At 55.7% G+C, this 21,089-nt stretch overlaps 8 non-coding genes across 8 annotated transcripts; 4 read left to right on the top strand and 4 right to left on the bottom strand.

Annotated features, from left to right (window-relative positions):
- Positions 1-1,616: 1,616 nt before the first annotated feature.
- Positions 1,617-1,689, bottom strand: TRNAV-CAC (transfer RNA valine (anticodon CAC)). Its single transcript has one exon. It is a non-coding gene; the product is annotated as a tRNA-Val (tRNA).
- Positions 1,690-8,845: 7,156 nt separating this feature from the next.
- On the top strand, positions 8,846-9,009 carry LOC138850767 (U1 spliceosomal RNA). The gene has a single exon (XR_011390946.1). It is a non-coding gene; the product is annotated as a U1 spliceosomal RNA (small nuclear RNA).
- Positions 9,010-10,685: 1,676 nt separating this feature from the next.
- TRNAH-GUG (transfer RNA histidin (anticodon GUG)) lies at positions 10,686-10,757 on the bottom strand. Its single transcript has one exon. It is a non-coding gene; the product is annotated as a tRNA-His (tRNA).
- A 2,471-nt stretch (positions 10,758-13,228) lies between these two features.
- On the top strand, positions 13,229-13,300 carry TRNAH-GUG (transfer RNA histidin (anticodon GUG)). The gene has a single exon. It is a non-coding gene; the product is annotated as a tRNA-His (tRNA).
- Positions 13,301-14,734: 1,434 nt separating this feature from the next.
- TRNAG-CCC (transfer RNA glycine (anticodon CCC)) lies at positions 14,735-14,805 on the top strand. The gene has a single exon. It is a non-coding gene; the product is annotated as a tRNA-Gly (tRNA).
- Positions 14,806-16,730: 1,925 nt separating this feature from the next.
- On the bottom strand, positions 16,731-16,801 carry TRNAG-CCC (transfer RNA glycine (anticodon CCC)). Its single transcript has one exon. It is a non-coding gene; the product is annotated as a tRNA-Gly (tRNA).
- A 1,434-nt stretch (positions 16,802-18,235) lies between these two features.
- On the bottom strand, positions 18,236-18,307 carry TRNAH-GUG (transfer RNA histidin (anticodon GUG)). Its single transcript has one exon. It is a non-coding gene; the product is annotated as a tRNA-His (tRNA).
- Positions 18,308-20,778: 2,471 nt separating this feature from the next.
- TRNAH-GUG (transfer RNA histidin (anticodon GUG)) lies at positions 20,779-20,850 on the top strand. Its single transcript has one exon. It is a non-coding gene; the product is annotated as a tRNA-His (tRNA).
- Positions 20,851-21,089: the final 239 nt, after the last annotated feature.

Here is a 21,089-nt window from a genome sequence, read left to right as displayed (position 1 = left end):
CTGTGCCACAGCACTGGCTCCAACGTTCTTATTTTTCACATAGTGACCACCCGAGGCTCTTGACATGAGTTGCCAAGGCTATGGAAGCCTTTGGAGTCCACGAATTCCATCAGTATTAAGACAGGGCCATATGCAAAGTAGAAGTTCTCTCCTCCCTTCAGAGGAAAGTACGTCCTTCTTTGAAGGCCCCTTCTTTCCACTGGGGTCTCACTCACAGAGATCCTTCATGGAGATCATTTTTTGCCACAGTGTCTTGGCTTTCCATGCCTGAAATGCTCTCGTGGGCTTTTCAACCAGACCAGAAGGCCTTGACGGCTGATTCTGAGGTCAGGGTGCTGTTCAGGGTGTTTGTCATTCCATGAGTCTGCTGTGTGGACTGCTCCCCATGTTGGAACATTTTCTCCTTTTAAATTCTATCTATTGTTTTTACCAGACACTTGGTCCTATTTATGTGATCCCTTTGAAACTTAATCCTATCTGTAGGAGCCACTTACACACTTAATATGATCACTTTACCATGTATGATGGTTAAATAATATATTCTTTTAAAATAAGTGTCTGTGCCCTAAGCAAGTACATTCAAAATCTTTTGAAATGTGGTTGGTTTCACAAGCACAACGCTACAGTCGCTGTTGTATTGTGCACATCTTTCACCCTGTGCAGCTGTGTCCACAGGGTAGCACTGAGTGTGCAATGGCTTCATTACGTCACCTGTGCAACACTTCCAGTCTCACACACTTCTTTCAGGACCCCTCACCACACGCAGGAGCTCCAGCTATTAAAACTGCTGGCTGCCTGAGCTTCAGAGGGGTCATAGGGCTCTTACAGTGACCTGAGGGTCTTCCGGGTAGGGGTGGGTTAATGTAAACATATACTTTCAATCGGTGTGCATGAGGAATATTGACAGTATCAGCTTGGTTTGAGATCCAGATGCGGATTTAAATTCAGTTTCTCTCCACCAGTCAGTGGGTTCAGCTGCTTTGTTCCCAAAGGACGGGAAGCCACACAGGGCCCTCAAAAGCCACCCTCTGGAGCTCTCAAACCAGAAAGCACCGGTTCAGTGTCACTTAGGCAGAGGACTGAGGCCTATGGAAAAGATTCACTGTAGGAAACCCTGAGGGGCCTACCCTGTGGCCTGCAGCGCTGGCATCCCATATAGGCGCAGTCCGAGTCCAGCTGCTCCAGTGGGAAAGCAGCGGAGGATGACCAAGTCCTTGGACCCTTGGGCCCACATGGGAGACCTGGAATAAGCTCCTGGCTCATGGATTTGGATCCGCTAGGTTCCAGGCATTGCGGTCCTTTGGGGAGTGATGGAAGACCACTTTCTCCTTGTTTCTAGTTCTCTCTCTCTCTCTCTCTCTCTCTCTCTCTCTCTCTGGAACTCTGTCTTTCAAATAAATAAAATGTCTTTTAAAAAAGGAAAGAAAAGAAAATCTGATGCCATTCTCTCCTACCCACCTAAGGAACTTGCATGCTTGGCCGGCCGGAATAGGGTGACAATGGCCAGCGAGTGGCCAGGAAAGAAATGAAGTCTGGTTGACATGAGCTGCGTGGACACCGCCACTTGTCCTCTTGCTCACTCTGCCCTTATTCTCTTCACTGCGGCAAAAGGAACCTGTTTCCGCCCGGTTTCGAACCGGGGACCTTTCGCGTGTGAGGCGAACGTGATAACCACTACACTACGGAAACCAGACACTACCATACTTCTCCCAAGGCGCCTCCTGAAGGTACCCAGATGAAGCAGACGCCCTGGTGGCTTCAGATTAGATATTGTCGTGACCTCTCGCCCCCTTCCCGCCACCTTTCTATCAGTTCCTCCCATCCTGAAGACAGCCCCAACCCGCGCGTTTCCACGAACATGATAGGGTCCTTGCTGGACAGAGACGGAGCGGTGTCCCTCCTCCTGCGGGAGCAGAACGGGCGCCAGCTCCTGGGGAACCCGCACTCCCTGAGGCCCCGCACGCCTGCGCCTCGCCGCGTCCCGCACAGCCCAGAAGGAGCCGCTGGAGCTCCTCCGCGGGACGCCGCGGAAGCTGCCGGGTGCCAGCCGCTCCCACAGGAGCCGCGCAGCCAGGGCCCCGCCACGGCCCCTGGGCCCGGGGCAGGCCAGGCAGAGGCTGACGGGGTGGACAGAGCCGAAGAAGGCGCGCAAGGACAGCCCAGTGCCACTCCCGGGGGGCGCGAGGGACATGGGTCTGCTCGCCTTGGTCCGCGCCGCTTACTTGAACTCCGTCACCAGGAGGAAGGACCGGGTGACAGCAAGGCCCGTCCTCGAGCCACAGGAACACTCGCGCTCCTGGCGGGCTAGATGTGGAGTCGAGGAACGCCCCGGCGCCAGAGCCCTCGTGTTTGGGATTGTTCTGAGCGTGGGGAGGATGGGGACCGAGCTCCAGCTGAGATGGAAACACTCAGGGGCGACAGGGTTTTGGGGACAGGCTCGTGGTGGTCTCTGGGGATCTCAAGGCCTTGCTTGGGAGAGATTATATCGGGCGTCTGTGCCCCCGCTTGCGTGTGCGTTGTCGTCGGAGCTCGTAGCGGCTCAACTCAGCTCCTTGTACCCGGGGCGCCTTCGGGTCTCCCTCCCGGCGGCCACCCCAGGGTGCACTGGCGCTTGGGCACACTTCTCCGGAGGCTGCTGTATTCTCCACACTTCTCCTGAATGGAGGGAGGACACAGTTGCACACTCCTGTGTGTCCCTGGTGGTCTAGTGGCCAGGATTTGGCATTTGTACCACCGTGGCCCTGGTTCGATTCCCGTTCTCTCGGGGAAAGCTAGTTTTATGCTCCTATGTAGAACCCGTTCCTGTGTCATCGCCATTTCCCACACAAACACACCCCCAGGTTATGCAGCTATGCGGCTTCAACTCTGTCTCGACAGTGAAGTAAGAAATGAACTTTTGAAAGTGTGCAGGAAAACTTAACGGGAGTCTGTGAAGAGCCGGCTGATGCCCTGGATGGAAACCGTCTGTGGGGCTCTGCCTTGCGGGTGGTGCTGGCGGCCTCAACATCCACTGCTCCCAGCACATGGAGATCACCATCTGCAGTGCACTCTCCTCCAAGGCCCCTCCCACACCAGGGTGTGGGGGAAGTGTCTTCCTGGTGCCTCCCTGAATCAGCCTGCTAGCCTAGAGGTCTGGTAAGCCTGGGGCTTCCTGTGTTTCAGAGATGTCCAGCTTTATGGTGGATTGCCAAAGACAAGTCAGTGGACAGGAAAAGTTCAGCTTCAGAAAAAGAAATCCAAACAAGACTGAAGTTTGTGAAAATGCCCAGTGCAATCTGGGCACATGTCTCAGTCTGTGGGCTGCACTGAAACCTTTAGGATGGAAATCTGGGCTCCTCAGGAAGACTTTCGGCATCAGGAGTGAAGAGCTGCCTCTCAACACTCTTTGCAAAGATTCTGTGACTGTTCCCTTGGGTTGTCTGGCAGTGACCTGTGTGAACCTGCTCTCCTACAGGCTCTACGGACCTGCCTCCTACAACACAGAATTTCTTGCCTGACCTATGTCAGTTGTCAGAGTGGGGGACCCAATGCAGTTTTCCTGTGCAATCCCAGGGACTTAGTGACATTTGATTCTGGAATGAGTGATGGCCCTGGACCGGTGCTTCCACTCTGTAGTATACAGGAGTGCACATATGAAGATGGGGGATTAAGGCAGGCATTGTGGTTCCGTGGGCTGGACTGCTGCTTGGGACACCTGCATCCCACATCCAAGTGCCGAGTATCAAGACCTGCCTCCACTTCTGGTCCAACTTCCTGCTAATGTGTCTAGAAGGCAGCAGATGACAGTCTTAGGAGGATTACCCGCCACCATGTGTGAGCTTTGCATGCATTTCACTGTGCTGGATTTCCACCGGGCCCAGCCCTGGCATTTGGAGAATGAGCTGGCAGATGGCAGGTCTCTCTCTCTCTCTCTCTCTGACTTTGCCTTTCAAGTAAACATCTTTAAAAAGAAGGATTGACTTTGCTGTTTCAAACTGGAGAAAGATAGTGTTTTCATTTCAGTTTGTACAAAAATATAGGCAACTAAATGTATGTAAATTTAACTTTATTCTCTGAGGGTTCTAAACCCTCATCCTTCAAGGAAAATGAACACGTGCTTAAGAGCTAGTAAATCGTCTGAAGACATTTTTCTGCTTGTTCCAGGGTTCTAGTCCTTGCTGTTTTCGTCCAGCTGCAAGGGCTCCTGTCATCCAAAAGCTAGGGGTGGGGATGGAAAAGGATGAGGGCCTTTGAAGATCCTCTCCTGATCTAGGCATTGCTGTCCTAGGGGCTATCACATTTGCAGAGGGAGGGCTGGATTTCTGCAAGCAAACTGGCCGGTGGTCCTGTTGTGTAATTTGGTCCTTGTAGATGGTGACATCTTGCTTTGATTTCGACTTGTTTTGTTGTTTTATTTCCTTTCAACTGAGGAAGTATTTGTGGCTAAACTCTGTTAATGTTGAAATTAAGCAAGAGCATTTCGTACTTCCCACATTAGTTGTTGCTTGAATAGAAAAATAACCAACCAGTCTTTTGTGAAATCTTGATGATAACTGCCTGGGGCTGGGGCTGGAAATGAGTGGAGCTGGGGACAGGGGGAGCCCGACTGAGGGGAAGGGGAGAAGTGACAGGAGTGGACCACAGGCCGGAAGGAGATGGTGGCGCTAGCACATGCAAGGCAGAGTCTCCTGAAGTGTGCTAGCTGCCCGTGGTGTGGGACACAGGGCCCCAGCACCTCCCGATGCCAAGAGCCCTGCTGCCAGCTGCTGCTGCAGGTGAGTTAGCCAGACCCCACCAGCTCCTCCTCAGCCTCCGTTTACCCTCCGTGCTGCTCCTCAGAGAAAATAAAGGTCTTTGCCAGGTCCCGGGATGAGAGCCGTAGCTCAAACACACACATTCACAGACTGGTTACAGCAAAGAGAACACGTTTGCAGGAAAATTCTCCTAAATTGATTTCAAATCAGAGGGTGGGGCCACAGGGAGAGCCCTACAGTGTGAGAGCCACCAGGGTCCTTGGACAACACGAGACTGTGACAGACTGTGTGACAAGGGGCTAAAGACTAAACCCAGATGACCCGGAGGTGAAAAACCCATGCTGGACACCAAGGCTCACTATGAAGGAAGACTGTGCTGTGTGTGAGACCCGGTCACTCTTGTTGGGGCCCAGCTCAGTGTGTGGCCTGGTGGCCTCGCCATGACAGCAGTGGAAGGCGAGGGCTGAGGCAGAAGAACCCTAGGATCCACGAGGAGCCCTAGGTAGGAGCAAGGACCAAACGAGACACAGGAGGCAGATGAGGATGGCAGCGGGGGAGACTGCTGCACGCGGGGCTCGGAAACCTGGGTTTTACTGAACCACACTCACATAAGCCGACAGACGCAGACCGTGCACAGAGTCAGAGGTGCGAACACGGCTTGGAGGTCAGATGGCTGTAAGGGGGAGGAAGAGCTTAGCATGGGCAAGTCTCTACCTAAGCCTATTTGGTCACTTCCAGAATAGGAGTAACAGTACCGGTGCTCGCTCTCCAGCCACCCCCTCCTGCGCCACTTCAGATCCAGTTCCCTGCTAAAGCACCTGGGAAAGCAGTGAGGGATGATCAGGTCTGGGCCCTGCACCCATGTCGGAGCCCGGGAGGAAGCTCCTGGCTCCTACCTGCGGTTTGGCACAGCCCTGGCTGTTGCTGAGATATGGGGAGTAAACCTGCAGAAGGAAGTTCTCTCTCTACCTCTTCTCCCACCGCCAAAATTCTGGGTTTCACATAAATAAAACAAATGGTTCTGAAAAATTGTACAGGCAAAAACCGCAAGCAACTGCTTTGTCCAAAGGGATGTGCAGGGTGACGGTGACGGTTCTGCACTTTCAAGGCCGTGAGATTTCTCTCAGCTCTGGTGCGGCCCCCCTCCGCGTTGTTTCGCTCTTTCCTGCGCTCTCCCTGGTCTTCCCTGCCTCCCATCCCATCCACCACAACTTTTAAAGAGAGAGTCTCTCCTCCCCATACGCAGCGGCGCCCGTGTGCCAGGCTCCGTGGGCTCCGGACGCCCGGGTCGGGCTCCACGCGTCTCCTCCTCCTCCTCCTCCTCCTCCTCCTCCTCCTCCTCCTCCTCGCGGGTCCTCGAGCCCCCTCCACACCCGCGGTGCGCCCCGCGGGCTTCTCGCGTCGAGCACCGGGTGCCGGGAACCCGCGGGACCTCGGCGATGAAAAGCGGCTCCCTTTGCACGGCCCTTCGTGACTTCAAGCCCCAGGGGGCTTCCAAGGCCGGATGGCTGAAGACCACGCCGCCTGGAGTCCTCGGGTCCCCACGGAGCGCCCGTGACGGCCAAACTCTGTTCCGGGCAAAGGTACCCGAGAAACCGACACCGCGACCCTGTTCCCCGGGAGCCCCGTGCTGGACACACGAAGCTTCCGAGGGCCCAGGGTCTTCCCGACGGACGCGGACCCGGGCGTCTGCGGCGTGCGGGCTCTCGAGGCGGCTGCCCCCGCGCCTGCCCGACTTTCCAGTACACAGGATGCCCCGTGGCGCCCAGTGCGGTTCCCCCTGGCCTCTCGGCGGTGTCCCGGGCTCTGGAGATGGCAGCGTCGCCCCTCAGGGCTGGCGGCAGGGACCCAGGGAAGAGGCGGTCTCTGTGTACTAGGAAGCTGAGTCTCTGTGGTGCAATCGGTTAGCGCGTTCGGCTGTTTAACCGAAAAAAGGTTGGTGGTTCGAGCCCACTCAGGGATGGCCAGCGCCGGTTGTACCTGGTACCGCACGCGGATGATTGCACTTTGGTCACTTCGTGTCTGTTGTAGCCACCTCGCCACCTGACTGAATACCTTCATCTCAGAGAATGGCTGCTGGGAGGTAAACTTCATACTCCTGTGGTTGAGGGGTGCAGATCACCGCCTCTAGATATCGCAGGAGCAGTGTCCGTAGCAATTAGCGCACCTGAGGCTGTCCGTGGAGATGAGAGAATTTTCCCCGGTTAAGTTGGGATCAGTTCTGCTGTTGAATCTCAAGAGCAGAAGCTGAGTTCTTTGACTTCCTAGGATGTCTTCTCTTCTGCCCACCCCCTTACCCTGTCTTTCTCTCTCTCCTCCCCCCGCCCCGCCTCCATCTCTCTCTTACTCCTGTATGGTGTTTTCCCACCGGCGGCATCACTATGGGTTTCTAGTTTTGATGTTATGAACTTCACTTCTCTGGTATCTGCAGGGCTCCATTCCCTGTTTGTGGGTGAGTATCTTCGATTGCCTATCATCCTGTGCATTCCTGTAGTCCTAGATATTTGAGCCTGCAGTGATGAGAAGAGGCTCCCATTTTGCCTTTCTAATATTTAGTAAAAATCTTATGAGCCCACCAAAAGATAGGTAAAACAATGTCCACTTTTATTCAAAATATCCCTAAACTGGAAACAGTTCAAATGTCCAACAACAGTAGAACAGATACTATGTTGAGATAGATTCCAGTGGTAAGAAAAGTTGTGTGGCAGCTTACATTTAACTACAAGGCTGGAGAAAGCAGGGAGGAGAGATACAACAAGTTAATCAGCTAGCAGGTGATGGATAGACCAACAAAGAAAGAAACGGCTGTGTATCCTGAATGTACACTCAGACTTTGACTCAGCCTCCAAGTTGCCCTTGCATTGTGCCTACAACCCCACCAGTCAAGAAGCAGGTGCTTCTCCTCATACCCTATCCTCCTACCCCAGAATCTGCCCAGTCTGTGTTGTCCACCCCTCTTATCTAAACCAGTGTAGGTCAGTGTAAAGGATTTATGGGTTCCTCATCCATTTTCATTACAAGCACTCTGGTGTTTGAGATTGATGGACATGGTTCCAGCTGCCACCCAGCCAGGTAGCTGCAGCTGCTATCTTGACCACCACCTTGACCCTGGCCCTGTCCTTCCATCTGACAGTCCCCTGCCCTGGCTCAGCAGATCCTTTTATGGGGACCTGGAGGTCTCATGAGTTTGGGTTTAACAATTCATATGCACAGAAAGAACTAAATGAGAAACTTGGATAAATATCAGAAGTAACAAAAGCATTCACATCCTTGCCTAATTGCTCAATCCAACCCAGTACACATTTTTGACTCAATTACTATGAAGAGGAAGGAAACAACAACAACAACAACAACAACAACAAACAACCCTTTACAGATAGGTTTACTGTAGGGCATGGCCGAAAGTTCAGAGTTGCTGTCTATGCATTAAACTGACATTTAACTGACTCTTTGAAAGTCACCCACTAAGCACCTCAGATGCAACTTCCCCGAGGGATTTTGGTCAGACTCGTGCGGTCTTGTGTCTGCCTTTGCGGAATGGAACAGGCGCAGCAATGAACTAAGGCCCGGTGAGGTGAGGAGACGCCCATGAGGAGATGGCAGTGTCCCGCCCCGTGTGTAAGACTGGCCCGGTCCTCTCTGCTGGGGCAGCATAGCTTCGTCTTGGTGGAATTAGACTGAAAACCGTCTTTCTAGCACCAAGTGGGGCTAACACAAACGACAAAACGCGGTAAGCGTGGCTGATGGACAGTCTCCGGGACGCTTCGCTGGGTGCACAACTATGGCTGCTTTGTGCTACTTCACGAACCACCTAAGGTCCCTAGGCGCGACCGCGAGGCCGGAAGTGGGCTGGGGGGAGGGGGAAGGGCGCGGCCCGCAGGGACCCTGAGGGGCGGCGCCCATGCAGATGAGGCCGCGCGGGGGCTGCTGCTCCGGCACCGGCTGCTGATCCACGCACGAGTCCCACGCTGTGGAAATCCTCCTGGCCTGTTGCGGGACCCTCTCTGGGATCTGCGGATCTGCGCAAGGAGAGCCTGGGGAGGAGAGGAAGTCACCGTGTGTGTACAGAGCGAGTTGTGCGCAGCTGTGCTGGGGCGGAAGGGCCGGAGGTCATACTTACCTGGCAGGGGAGACACCATGATCAGGCAGGTGGTTCTCCCAGGGCGAGGCCCGGCCATTGCACTGCGGCTGTGCTGACCCCTGCGATTTCCCCACATGCGGGAAACTCGACTGCAGAATTTGTGGTAGTGGGGGACTGCGTGCGCGCTCTCCCCTGATTTTTCGCGTGTCATAACGGTAGACGCTTGGTCGTCCTGCCTGGTTGCTGGCAGGAAACTAACCGGTTAGGTCCAGCGCCGGCTTTCTCAGGCTTTTCCAGGGGGCCGTGCCCACGACTTCCAGGGGCCGGCCTCCGCTCCTTGGTCGTGGTCTCCACACCCGAACTCCTCTACTGCCCACGGCTGGCGTGGGTGGGTGTTTTCCCTGCGTGCTCAGCTGCCTCCGTCCACTCACTCCTGGATGCTACTGGCAGGAGCCTTACCCTCCCCTAGGACCATGACCCTCCCCCCCACCCAGATTCTGTCACCCCGATTCCCAAGTAGAGTGGATTGATTCCCTGAAGACTGGCCACTCAGCACTGTCTTCAGGAACTGCGACTCCTCAGGGGGCGGGAGAGTGAAGCTGGGATCAATCTGCCAAGTCCCAGGAGCGGCGGGAATAGCAGGCTCTGGGGCAGGAGCAGCCCGTGCCCTGCAGAGCTGCCTTCTGGCCCCTAAGCCAAAATGCCGAGGGGATGTCAGAGAGAAAATCAAAACTCAGCCAATAAATAGCGTTCTCAGTATGTAAAGCAGGGAGGTCCCGCTCATTTGAACTCGGATAGCTGGATATAGAGTCCAGAGCGCTCACCATTACACCATGGAACCCAGTGTCACAGTCAGCTGCTGGTCTCCTAAACACGGAGACAACCAATCGAGGTCTCCGAAGATGCTCGGTCGATGGGGCATCACCTTCACAGTAGGAAACCTGTGAGTTCTCCAAAGAGGCAAATGCAGGCAAGGTGGTCATGGTGAAACTAGAAGGCTCCCTCCTTCCACTGCTTTCCAACAGTGGCCTTTGGCCATGAGGAGCAGTAAGGAGGGTGGAGTCAGCCCCGGGTGGACGGGCCCTTGCCGGCAGGTGTCCTCCGGAAGCGTGCTCTGGGTGCAGCTGCCCTGGCCTTTCTGCAGGGCTGTGCCCTGGCAGAGCCTGGGTGAGCGTCCTTGTTGTCAGCCGTGGGGTGCACGAGATGCCCGCTCCCATAGCCGCCCAGCTGCATCCATTTTGCTTACGGTTGGGCGCAAATGCCTCTGTTGGATTCTCCCAATGCTCCCACTCACCAACGAGCTGTCAAAAAAAAAAAAAAAAATTTCCTTCGGGGTTCCAACTGACTCATCACAAGCCCAATTTCTTCTGATCTCACAAGCAGGCCTTGAGAAAGGAGCCTGCCCACGGGTGGTCACTTGACCTGTTTCTCCGCTGTCTCTTTGCAGGTGGTGGTTCTTTTTGCCAAAACGCCTCCAGTCCTGTACTGAACCTGTGCCTTTTAGGCCGTCTTAATTCTACCTGTGCCAGTTCCGGTTGTCAAGAAAATTGGGGATTAGGAAGTGTCATCAAGTTTAGAGGTCCCTAGTTCTATTTGCTTTAAAATCCCAAACTGGAGTGTGAATCGTCTCAGGTCACTCAGCGCTCATTTACCCTAAGCAGCAAAAGGGATGGATGCGGCACCACCACTCCCATCACCCGACCCCCAGGCCAGTCCAGTCCTTCCCAAGGACAGAGACCTAGGTGCCCACGGTGAGGTTTTTCCTTCCGTTCTCCGGACCGCGGGAGCCGCAGGACTAGGCGTTAGGTCGCCAGGGGCAGGTGAGCGGGAGCGCAACGGGGAGGAAAAGACAGAAGCCCCGGGCTGCACACTGCCGTGACTCGGATTCGAACCGAGGTTGCTGCGGCCACAACGCAGAGTACTAACCACTATACGATCACGGCGCGCCACCGGAGCCTCGGGCAGAACTGAGGGTTCTCACCGCGTGTTCAACCCATAGGCGGTGCTGGTTTCCTATTTGCGTTTTTGAGCGCCACGGGCGCAAGCGCTTTTCCTGCCGCTTTTCCTCTCCCACCCGTTCTGCGACCATCATCAACATTTCTTCCTCCAAGATCCACCTGCCCAAGTCTCCTGGGAAGTGCCCTCGCCCACGTCCGGGTTCTCTTCTCTCCTCCACCCGCAGGGGGCGCCCCGCGGGCCTCTCTTGCTGCCGCGCACCGCGTGCGGAGAACCCGCGGGACTATGGCGACGAAAAGCGGCTCTCCAGCGCCCAGCCCTTCCTGGACTTCCATCCCAGGGTGCTTCCAGGCGCAAGCGCTCAAGACCACGCCGCCTGGAGTCCGCACCGAGCGCCGTATTCAAGGAGAGAGGCAACAATATTTCAAGTCGTGCCTAAAAGGAAAGGCACTGGGGAACCAGAGTGGAAGTCAATCTTGTATTAGGAAAGCAGAAAGTTTATTGATTAACAAAATGAGAATAGGAAAACCTACATGTGACCATGAGGAGTAGAAGTTGGAGAGAGACATGCAAAGTAAGAATTAGCCTCGTGTTAGTGAAACCACTCCGTGTGGCCACTGCCATGGGGACAGAAGCGAGGGTTACCCTAGAATACATTTATTGTCATGGCCTTAGCAAGCTGACCTTGTGCAGAATTCATCAGTAACTGTGGTTGACAGGGTTTCAGATACTGACTTGAATGTGTGTGCCAAGCGGTGCCCAGATATGGAGTGAAACATCACGTCTGGGCCTCTCCCAGGACGTTGCTGCCTCGGCAGAGAGAGTAAAGCCGTTTGCCTTCCCGAACTGTGAGGGGCCTCGCCCAACGCCTTGGCATCTGCCGAGAATAAAAGCCTGAGGACATAGTCTTTCTTGACTGCCTGACGGGGATACTGCTCTTCTGCCGTGGAGTGTGAGCCCGGTCTGGGACCATAGGATTCACTCCCCTGGATGCCAGCTTGCCGACTTCAAGCTCCAGATGCCTAAGCAGATTAGTCATCGTCCTGCTATTTAAATCTGTCTCAAGCCATTTGAGACAGAATTTACACTAAAGCATTTACACTAAAAGCAGTAACAAGGGATTGTGGAGTCTTCAGAGCCAGCCGGGCCCCTGGCTACCGCGGCACCGAGATCAGAAGGGAAGGGACAGGACAGCATCACCCGCACGCAGACTGGGAGAAGTTGTCAAGACGCGGCGAGAAGCCCTCCAACCGTCACACAGGGGCCTAAGGGAGAGTTGCAGCTAGCGGCCGACAATAAAGGGGACAGAAGGGTAAGACATTAAGTGAGACGCAGGTGAGCTCCACGATGAGAGCGACTGCTGTTCCAGGACGCCTGTGCTGGGGAAATACCGACGTGCGTGGCCGAGAGATGCGCCCCAGAGCGATGACGACAGCGCCGCAGGTCCTCATTCAACCACGCAGCCGATTTCACTTCCGAAGTGTGGGGACGGGGAATCCAGCCACATCCACACGAACACTGGAAGCCAGGTCTTCGTGAAAGCAATTCCGAGGTTACCGGCGCAGAGAGGTTCCTTTCTGCGGAGGGTCATGGGCTGCCCCCGGCCCTGCTGGGTGTTCAGGGAGGATCCCAGGGGACCGCGGCTCACTGGGCCTGCTCGAACCCAGAGGTAGTTCCGCTCTCCCTTAGCGCGAAAAGTCGTGCGGGATATGAACACGCGCCGACCAAAACATCACCTTGGTTCTCGAACAGCAGACCTTATTATTAACAGCCCCACGCACTAGCCAACTGCGCCACAGAAAAGACAAACGAGGGCGCCTCCTTAAACGCCACTAGGGCGCATTGACCGCTAGGCGGAGCCACAGCCTAAGGGGCAGCCGTGCCGGGCCCATGGCCTCTGAAGATGGCTGAGGCTGCATCCGCTCACCGCGCACCCCAGCCCAGAAACCAAGCGCTCGGGGAAATCAGGGGCTTCCGAGGGCAGCCGCACGGATCTCCTCCGCCTTGCCCCTCGCTACCGTCGGATGCCCGGCACCGGCGACGCCCCTCGTCCGTGCCCCTCCCTGCCGCTGCCGAGACCAGAGGGAGCCGAGCGCGCCCCTGGGCACAAGTGCCGGCGTCTCCCGCACCTCGGGCCTCCCTGAGCCGCGCGTCTGTACCATGGCTCCACCGGTGGACGGGGCTGGGGACCCCGAGGGCCCACAGAGGAAAGGCCAGGAGGCGAGGTCGGGGATTCCTCCTTAGAGGGCAGGAAAAGGGGGCCCGGCCGGGTGGGGCCGGAATGAACGGCTTTCGTCTGCTTAGGACCGGCACAGAGTCCTCCAGGATGGGCGAGCGCCAGACAAAAAAAGGACGCCATCACCTACGGCTGTCCGTGACGCTGCGGTGAAGCCGTAGCACGCAGCGCCTGTCCTCAGCCTTGCGGGAAAAGGCTTTTCTGTGGCCGGCTCAGCGGCGCGCCGTGATCGTATAGTGGTTAGTACTCTGCGTTGTGGCCGCAGCAACCTCGGTTCGAATCCGAGTCACGGCAGTCTGGGCTGGAGCTCGCTTGCTCGCTCGCTTGCTTTCTTTCTTTTCTTTTCTTTTTTTTTTCTTTCTTTTTTTTTCCCCTCCGCGTCCTGAAAACCTCGCGGGCGCCATGGCCCTTGTTTATCTCCGGCCACGCAGCAGCTCTTCCCGGACACCCCGCACCCCGCACCAGGCGCTGGAGATTCAGCCCGCCCTGCACCGACGGCAGCGGCTCTCCCACAACGCCTGCACCGGCTCCAGCCCGGGGCCGAGCGCCACAAACCACCCCGACCTGCTCTCTTGCTGGCTTCACAGAGCCACCGCGATGCTCCAGACCTCTGGCTCCCAGAACGAGCGCAAACAGCTCTGCAGCCTTTCCTGCAACAGCAGCCGCCTCGGACCCCGCCAAACTCCCAGCAGCTCGTCCTGGTCCTCACTGGCCTGCCTGCCTGCCGGCCTCCAGCTCACTGCCCATGCAGAACGCCCGTGGGCTGCCGCGCTGGGGATCCGTTCAGATCGCTCAGTCGTTAGCTCAGCTGTGTCTCCTGATGGCCTGGCCAGGGCCTTGTCTCCAGCACCTGGCAGTAACCCTGGCGGTCAGGGAGCGCCGGCCTCCAGATTCGCGCCTGTGCACTCAGCACAACAAGTTTCCAAGAAGGAATAACTCGTGCGACCACCACACAGACCCAGATGGGCTGCCGCTCGTCCTGCCACTTCGGTGTGCCCCCGCCTCCCTCATCCGTGCTGGTTGCCCCTTGGAAGTCAATGATGCGCCACGGTTCACTCTGAGGAGACTGAGTCTCCCGATGTCCCCAGGGCAGTGAACATCAGAGCCTCAGCCACGCTTTGTGTCCTTACGTGCTGGGAAGAGGGTGGGAGAGGGCCCTGAGAGCTCTTCCATAAGGGCCCTAAGCCCATCCTGGAGGACTCCACTCTCACGACCTCCCAAGGGTCCAGCTTCGCAGACTCACCACACTGGGGGTTGGACGAGCAATGCACAGATGCTGGGAGCTGGGGGGTGGGGGCACAGACATCCCACCCATTGCCATCTTGAGAGGAGAATCCCTCTGTCCCAGGTAGGGAGGAGGGTGTCTGGGCTGCACCGAGCAACAGGAGGGCAGAGAGACTGCGTCCGCCGTGAAGAACACACCTTCCAGAGGTTTTCTCCGGGCCGAGGACCAGAGACAGGGTCCGGATGAATTTCTGCTGTGTGTCTCCAGAGGGCGATTTCCTAGGGCTAAAGGGCAGGCTTCAGAATTAGGCTCTTTGAAACCGACAGCACCGTGATTTGAATGCTTTCACTTGATAGCGTCCGTCTGGGCGAGCCTTGGCTTGGGGTGTTTTTTCTGTGGGCTGTGTCTCCCAGAGACTTGTGTGACCCTGTTTTCCCACTGCCTTTCCGAAGCGTGTCCTCAGCCTTTTCTGCCCCGGGCCGCACAGGGCCAGTTAGAGCAGGGCATTGGTGGTTCAGTGGTAGAATTCTCGCCTCCCACGCGGGAGACCCGGGTTCGATTCCCGGCCAATGCAGCATCTTTTACACTTTTCCATGTGCCCAGAGAAGAGCGCAGCCTGAAGGCTTAGTGCTCCAGCTGCTCTCCAGCTTTCCGGTTGTGTCCTTGCCCCCGGAGAGGCAGTGTTGAGGACTGAACCTTTACATCCCACGGGAATCGGTGCTAACTCCAGGTCAATGAGGTCAGCATTGTGCTGATTTTACAGTAGCTTTTACCCCAAAAATCATAGTGAATTGCAACAGTCATTCTGAGATGCAATCTCCAATGCCAGGCAATAGTTGGTGAAATTAAGTGAGTTCAAATCCTCGACGCCACTCCATCCTACTCTTGGTCACTGATGTAAAAAATAAGAATGTTAATTGTTAAATTAACAAGAGGAATCACTGTGCACTAACTTCCCATGCAGGATGTCTGTCTTCAATGAGTTGTGTTATGAGAATTAATTGTAAAACTAGTTCTCAAACAGTTTTTTAGTGTGTTTGCATTTGTGTGCAAATTGTTGAACTCTTTACTTAGAGTAGAGTTGGTCTTCTGTGTATAAAGTTAATTGAAAATGGATCTTAATGGAGAATGGGACTGGGAATGGAAGAGGGAAGAGAAGGAGGGGTGGGAGTGGGGATGGGAGGACAGGTATGGTGTGAAGAATAACTATATTCCTAAAGTTGTACATATGAAATTTGAACTCATTAAATAAAAGATTTTTTGGGGAAAATAATAAAAAAGATAAACATACTGAACACACACACACATGCACACACACAAAGGGTGTGCTCCTTAGTTCAGGACCCGTGCTTCTCAGGGGCTCTGTCTTTCACTGGTTTCTCTGCTTACTCCACTCCAGTTCCCATTCCATCCCAAGAAGTAGACTTCACAGGAATTAGTGTAATTCCTTTTATTCTTTCTCTCTGCAAATGTAAAAAAAAAGGGGGGGTATGTCTGAGAAATGCTAAATATTTCTCATATATGTGAGCGTTTTACAAAGCAGTTTTAAATGTAGATTGGTCCATTCAAAAAATCAGTTTACTCTCCTGCTTGTCAAGCTTGGAAAGCTAAAAGTCATACTTCTCAGATTTAGACTGGGTTCACTTAGAAATTAGGTTCTGCAAAATGGGTGTACTCAAGAGCTGGCAGAGTGAGGAGAGGCAATCTTCCCACCAATGTTGCTGATGGCGTGTAAGGTTATGAGATCATTGTTTAGACACATTCTGGTTACCTGTTGAGGGGTGTGAGGGATGGTGGTGACAAAGTGAAGCCTCTTGCCTCCTGCATGGCAGATTAGGGAGGAGAACCACTGAACTCCAGAGACAGCTTATTTTCACCTGAATTGTGGTATTCCTATCCTGGGGATTTTTTTTTCTAAGCTGAACTCTAAATGATCCACTGAGTTAGTCCATAATTCTCTTCCTATTTTAACTTTTTTTTTTCAGTCCGTGCTTTGCTTTTAAAACAATCTAGAACATTTTTCCATTTGCTGCATAGTATTCCATAGGGGCCAGCATTAAATTTTTTATTTTCATAGTTTCAACCATCTAGTTTTCCATACCTCTCAGATACTCCAAGAACTAGTTAGAAATATGTCACCCATGTCTCCAAGTGAGATCTGTGCAGTTTCTCAGGGGCACGTGACCAAGAGTAGGATGGAGTGGCGTCGAGGATTTGAACTCACTTAATTTCACCAACTATTGCCTGGCATTGGAGATTGCATCTCAGAATGACTGTTGCAATTCACTATGATTTTTGGGGTAAAAGCTACTGTAAAATCAGCACAATGCTGACCTCATTGACCTGGAGTTAGCACCGATTCCCGTGGGATGTAAAGGTTCAGTCCTCAACACTGCCTCTCCGGGGGCAAGGACACAACCGGAAAGCTGGAGAGCAGCTGGAGCACTAAGCCTTCAGGCTGCGCTCTTCTCTGGGCACATGGAAAAGTGTAAAAGATGCTGCATTGGCCGGGAATCGAACCCGGGTCTCCCGCGTGGGAGGCGAGAATTCTACCACTGAACCACCAATGCCCTGCTCTAACTGGCCCTGTGCGGCCCGGGGCAGAAAAGGCTGAGGACACGCTTCGGAAAGGCAGTGGGAAAACAGGGTCACACAAGTCTCTGGGAGACACAGCCCACAGAAAAAACACCCCAAGCCAAGGCTCGCCCAGACGGACGCTATCAAGTGAAAGCATTCAAATCACGGTGCTGTCGGTTTCAAAGAGCCTAATTCTGAAGCCTGCCCTTTAGCCCTAGGAAATCGCCCTCTGGAGACACACAGCAGAAATTCATCCGGACCCTGTCTCTGGTCCTCGGCCCGGAGAAAACCTCTGGAAGGTGTGTTCTTCACGGCGGACGCAGTCTCTCTGCCCTCCTGTTGCTCGGTGCAGCCCAGACACCCTCCTCCCTACCTGGGACAGAGGGATTCTCCTCTCAAGATGGCAATGGGTGGGATGTCTGTGCCCCCACCCCCCAGCTCCCAGCATCTGTGCATTGCTCGTCCAACCCCCAGTGTGGTGAGTCTGCGAAGCTGGACCCTTGGGAGGTCGTGAGAGTGGAGTCCTCCAGGATGGGCTTAGGGCCCTTATGGAAGAGCTCTCAGGGCCCTCTCCCACCCTCTTCCCAGCACGTAAGGACACAAAGCGTGGCTGAGGCTCTGATGTTCACTGCCCTGGGGACATCGGGAGACTCAGTCTCCTCAGAGTGAACCGTGGCGCATCATTGACTTCCAAGGGGCAACCAGCACGGATGAGGGAGGCGGGGGCACACCGAAGTGGCAGGACGAGCGGCAGCCCATCTGGGTCTGTGTGGTGGTCGCACGAGTTATTCCTTCTTGGAAACTTGTTGTGCTGAGTGCACAGGCGCGAATCTGGAGGCCGGCGCTCCCTGACCGCCAGGGTTACTGCCAGGTGCTGGAGACAAGGCCCTGGCCAGGCCATCAGGAGACACAGCTGAGCTAACGACTGAGCGATCTGAACGGATCCCCAGCGCGGCAGCCCACGGGCGTTCTGCATGGGCAGTGAGCTGGAGGCCGGCAGGCAGGCAGGCCAGTGAGGACCAGGACGAGCTGCTGGGAGTTTGGCGGGGTCCGAGGCGGCTGCTGTTGCAGGAAAGGCTGCAGAGCTGTTTGCGCTCGTTCTGGGAGCCAGAGGTCTGGAGCATCGCGGTGGCTCTGTGAAGCCAGCAAGAGAGCAGGTCGGGGTGGTTTGTGGCGCTCGGCCCCGGGCTGGAGCCGGTGCAGGCGTTGTGGGAGAGCCGCTGCCGTCGGTGCAGGGCGGGCTGAATCTCCAGCGCCTGGTGCGGGGTGCGGGGTGTCCGGGAAGAGCTGCTGCGTGGCCGGAGATAAACAAGGGCCATGGCGCCCGCGAGGTTTTCAGGACGCGGAGGGGAAAAAAAAAGAAAGAAAAAAAAAAGAAAAGAAAAGAAAGAAAGCAAGCGAGCGAGCAAGCGAGCTCCAGCCCAGACTGCCGTGACTCGGATTCGAACCGAGGTTGCTGCGGCCACAACGCAGAGTACTAACCACTATACGATCACGGCGCGCCGCTGAGCCGGCCACAGAAAAGCCTTTTCCCGCAAGGCTGAGGACAGGCGCTGCGTGCCACGGCTTCACCGCAGCGTCACGGACAGCCGTAGGTGATGGCGTCCTTTTTTTGTCTGGCGCTCGCCCATCCTGGAGGACTCTGTGCCGGTCCTAAGCAGACGAAAGCCGTTCATTCCGGCCCCACCCGGCCGGGCCCCCTTTTCCTGCCCTCTAAGGAGGAATCCCCGACCTCGCCTCCTGGCCTTTCCTCTGTGGGCCCTCGGGGTCCCCAGCCCCGTCCACCGGTGGAGCCATGGTACAGACGCGCGGCTCAGGGAGGCCCGAGGTGCGGGAGACGCCGGCACTTGTGCCCAGGGGCGCGCTCGGCTCCCTCTGGTCTCGGCAGCGGCAGGGAGGGGCACGGACGAGGGGCGTCGCCGGTGCCGGGCATCCGACGGTAGCGAGGGGCAAGGCGGAGGAGATCCGTGCGGCTGCCCTCGGAAGCCCCTGATTTCCCCGAGCGCTTGGTTTCTGGGCTGGGGTGCGCGGTGAGCGGATGCAGCCTCAGCCATCTTCAGAGGCCATGGGCCCGGCACGGCTGCCCCTTAGGCTGTGGCTCCGCCTAGCGGTCAATGCGCCCTAGTGGCGTTTAAGGAGGCGCCCTCGTTTGTCTTTTCTGTGGCGCAGTTGGCTAGTGCGTGGGGCTGTTAATAATAAGGTCTGCTGTTCGAGAACCAAGGTGATGTTTTGGTCGGCGCGTGTTCATATCCCGCACGACTTTTCGCGCTAAGGGAGAGCGGAACTACCTCTGGGTTCGAGCAGGCCCAGTGAGCCGCGGTCCCCTGGGATCCTCCCTGAACACCCAGCAGGGCCGGGGGCAGCCCATGACCCTCCGCAGAAAGGAACCTCTCTGCGCCGGTAACCTCGGAATTGCTTTCACGAAGACCTGGCTTCCAGTGTTCGTGTGGATGTGGCTGGATTCCCCGTCCCCACACTTCGGAAGTGAAATCGGCTGCGTGGTTGAATGAGGACCTGCGGCGCTGTCGTCATCGCTCTGGGGCGCATCTCTCGGCCACGCACGTCGGTATTTCCCCAGCACAGGCGTCCTGGAACAGCAGTCGCTCTCATCGTGGAGCTCACCTGCGTCTCACTTAATGTCTTACCCTTCTGTCCCCTTTATTGTCGGCCGCTAGCTGCAACTCTCCCTTAGGCCCCTGTGTGACGGTTGGAGGGCTTCTCGCCGCGTCTTGACAACTTCTCCCAGTCTGCGTGCGGGTGATGCTGTCCTGTCCCTTCCCTTCTGATCTCGGTGCCGCGGTAGCCAGGGGCCCGGCTGGCTCTGAAGACTCCACAATCCCTTGTTACTGCTTTTAGTGTAAATGCTTTAGTGTAAATTCTGTCTCAAATGGCTTGAGACAGATTTAAATAGCAGGACGATGACTAATCTGCTTAGGCATCTGGAGCTTGAAGTCGGCAAGCTGGCATCCAGGGGAGTGAATCCTATGGTCCCAGACCGGGCTCACACTCCACGGCAGAAGAGCAGTATCCCCGTCAGGCAGTCAAGAAAGACTATGTCCTCAGGCTTTTATTCTCGGCAGATGCCAAGGCGTTGGGCGAGGCCCCTCACAGTTCGGGAAGGCAAACGGCTTTACTCTCTCTGCCGAGGCAGCAACGTCCTGGGAGAGGCCCAGACGTGATGTTTCACTCCATATCTGGGCACCGCTTGGCACACACATTCAAGTCAGTATCTGAAACCCTGTCAACCACAGTTACTGATGAATTCTGCACAAGGTCAGCTTGCTAAGGCCATGACAATAAATGTATTCTAGGGTAACCCTCGCTTCTGTCCCCATGGCAGTGGCCACACGGAGTGGTTTCACTAACACGAGGCTAATTCTTACTTTGCATGTCTCTCTCCAACTTCTACTCCTCATGGTCACATGTAGGTTTTCCTATTCTCATTTTGTTAATCAATAAACTTTCTGCTTTCCTAATACAAGATTGACTTCCACTCTGGTTCCCCAGTGCCTTTCCTTTTAGGCACGACTTGAAATATTGTTGCCTCTCTCCTTGAATACGGCGCTCGGTGCGGACTCCAGGCGGCGTGGTCTTGAGCGCTTGCGCCTGGAAGCACCCTGGGATGGAAGTCCAGGAAGGGCTGGGCGCTGGAGAGCCGCTTTTCGTCGCCATAGTCCCGCGGGTTCTCCGCACGCGGTGCGCGGCAGCAAGAGAGGCCCGCGGGGCGCCCCCTGCGGGTGGAGGAGAGAAGAGAACCCGGACGTGGGCGAGGGCACTTCCCAGGAGACTTGGGCAGGTGGATCTTGGAGGAAGAAATGTTGATGATGGTCGCAGAACGGGTGGGAGAGGAAAAGCGGCAGGAAAAGCGCTTGCGCCCGTGGCGCTCAAAAACGCAAATAGGAAACCAGCACCGCCTATGGGTTGAACACGCGGTGAGAACCCTCAGTTCTGCCCGAGGCTCCGGTGGCGCGCCGTGATCGTATAGTGGTTAGTACTCTGCGTTGTGGCCGCAGCAACCTCGGTTCGAATCCGAGTCACGGCAGTGTGCAGCCCGGGGCTTCTGTCTTTTCCTCCCCGTTGCGCTCCCGCTCACCTGCCCCTGGCGACCTAACGCCTAGTCCTGCGGCTCCCGCGGTCCGGAGAACGGAAGGAAAAACCTCACCGTGGGCACCTAGGTCTCTGTCCTTGGGAAGGACTGGACTGGCCTGGGGGTCGGGTGATGGGAGTGGTGGTGCCGCATCCATCCCTTTTGCTGCTTAGGGTAAATGAGCGCTGAGTGAC

This window comes from Oryctolagus cuniculus, chromosome 7 (genome assembly GCF_051225735.1).
Source record: "Oryctolagus cuniculus isolate XC-2025 breed Fujian yellow rabbit chromosome 7, ASM5122573v1, whole genome shotgun sequence".
Classification (NCBI taxonomy): domain Eukaryota; kingdom Metazoa; phylum Chordata; class Mammalia; order Lagomorpha; family Leporidae; genus Oryctolagus; species Oryctolagus cuniculus.
The sequence above is the reverse complement of the archived record's forward strand: the minus strand, read 5'-3'. Positions and strand labels throughout refer to the sequence as shown.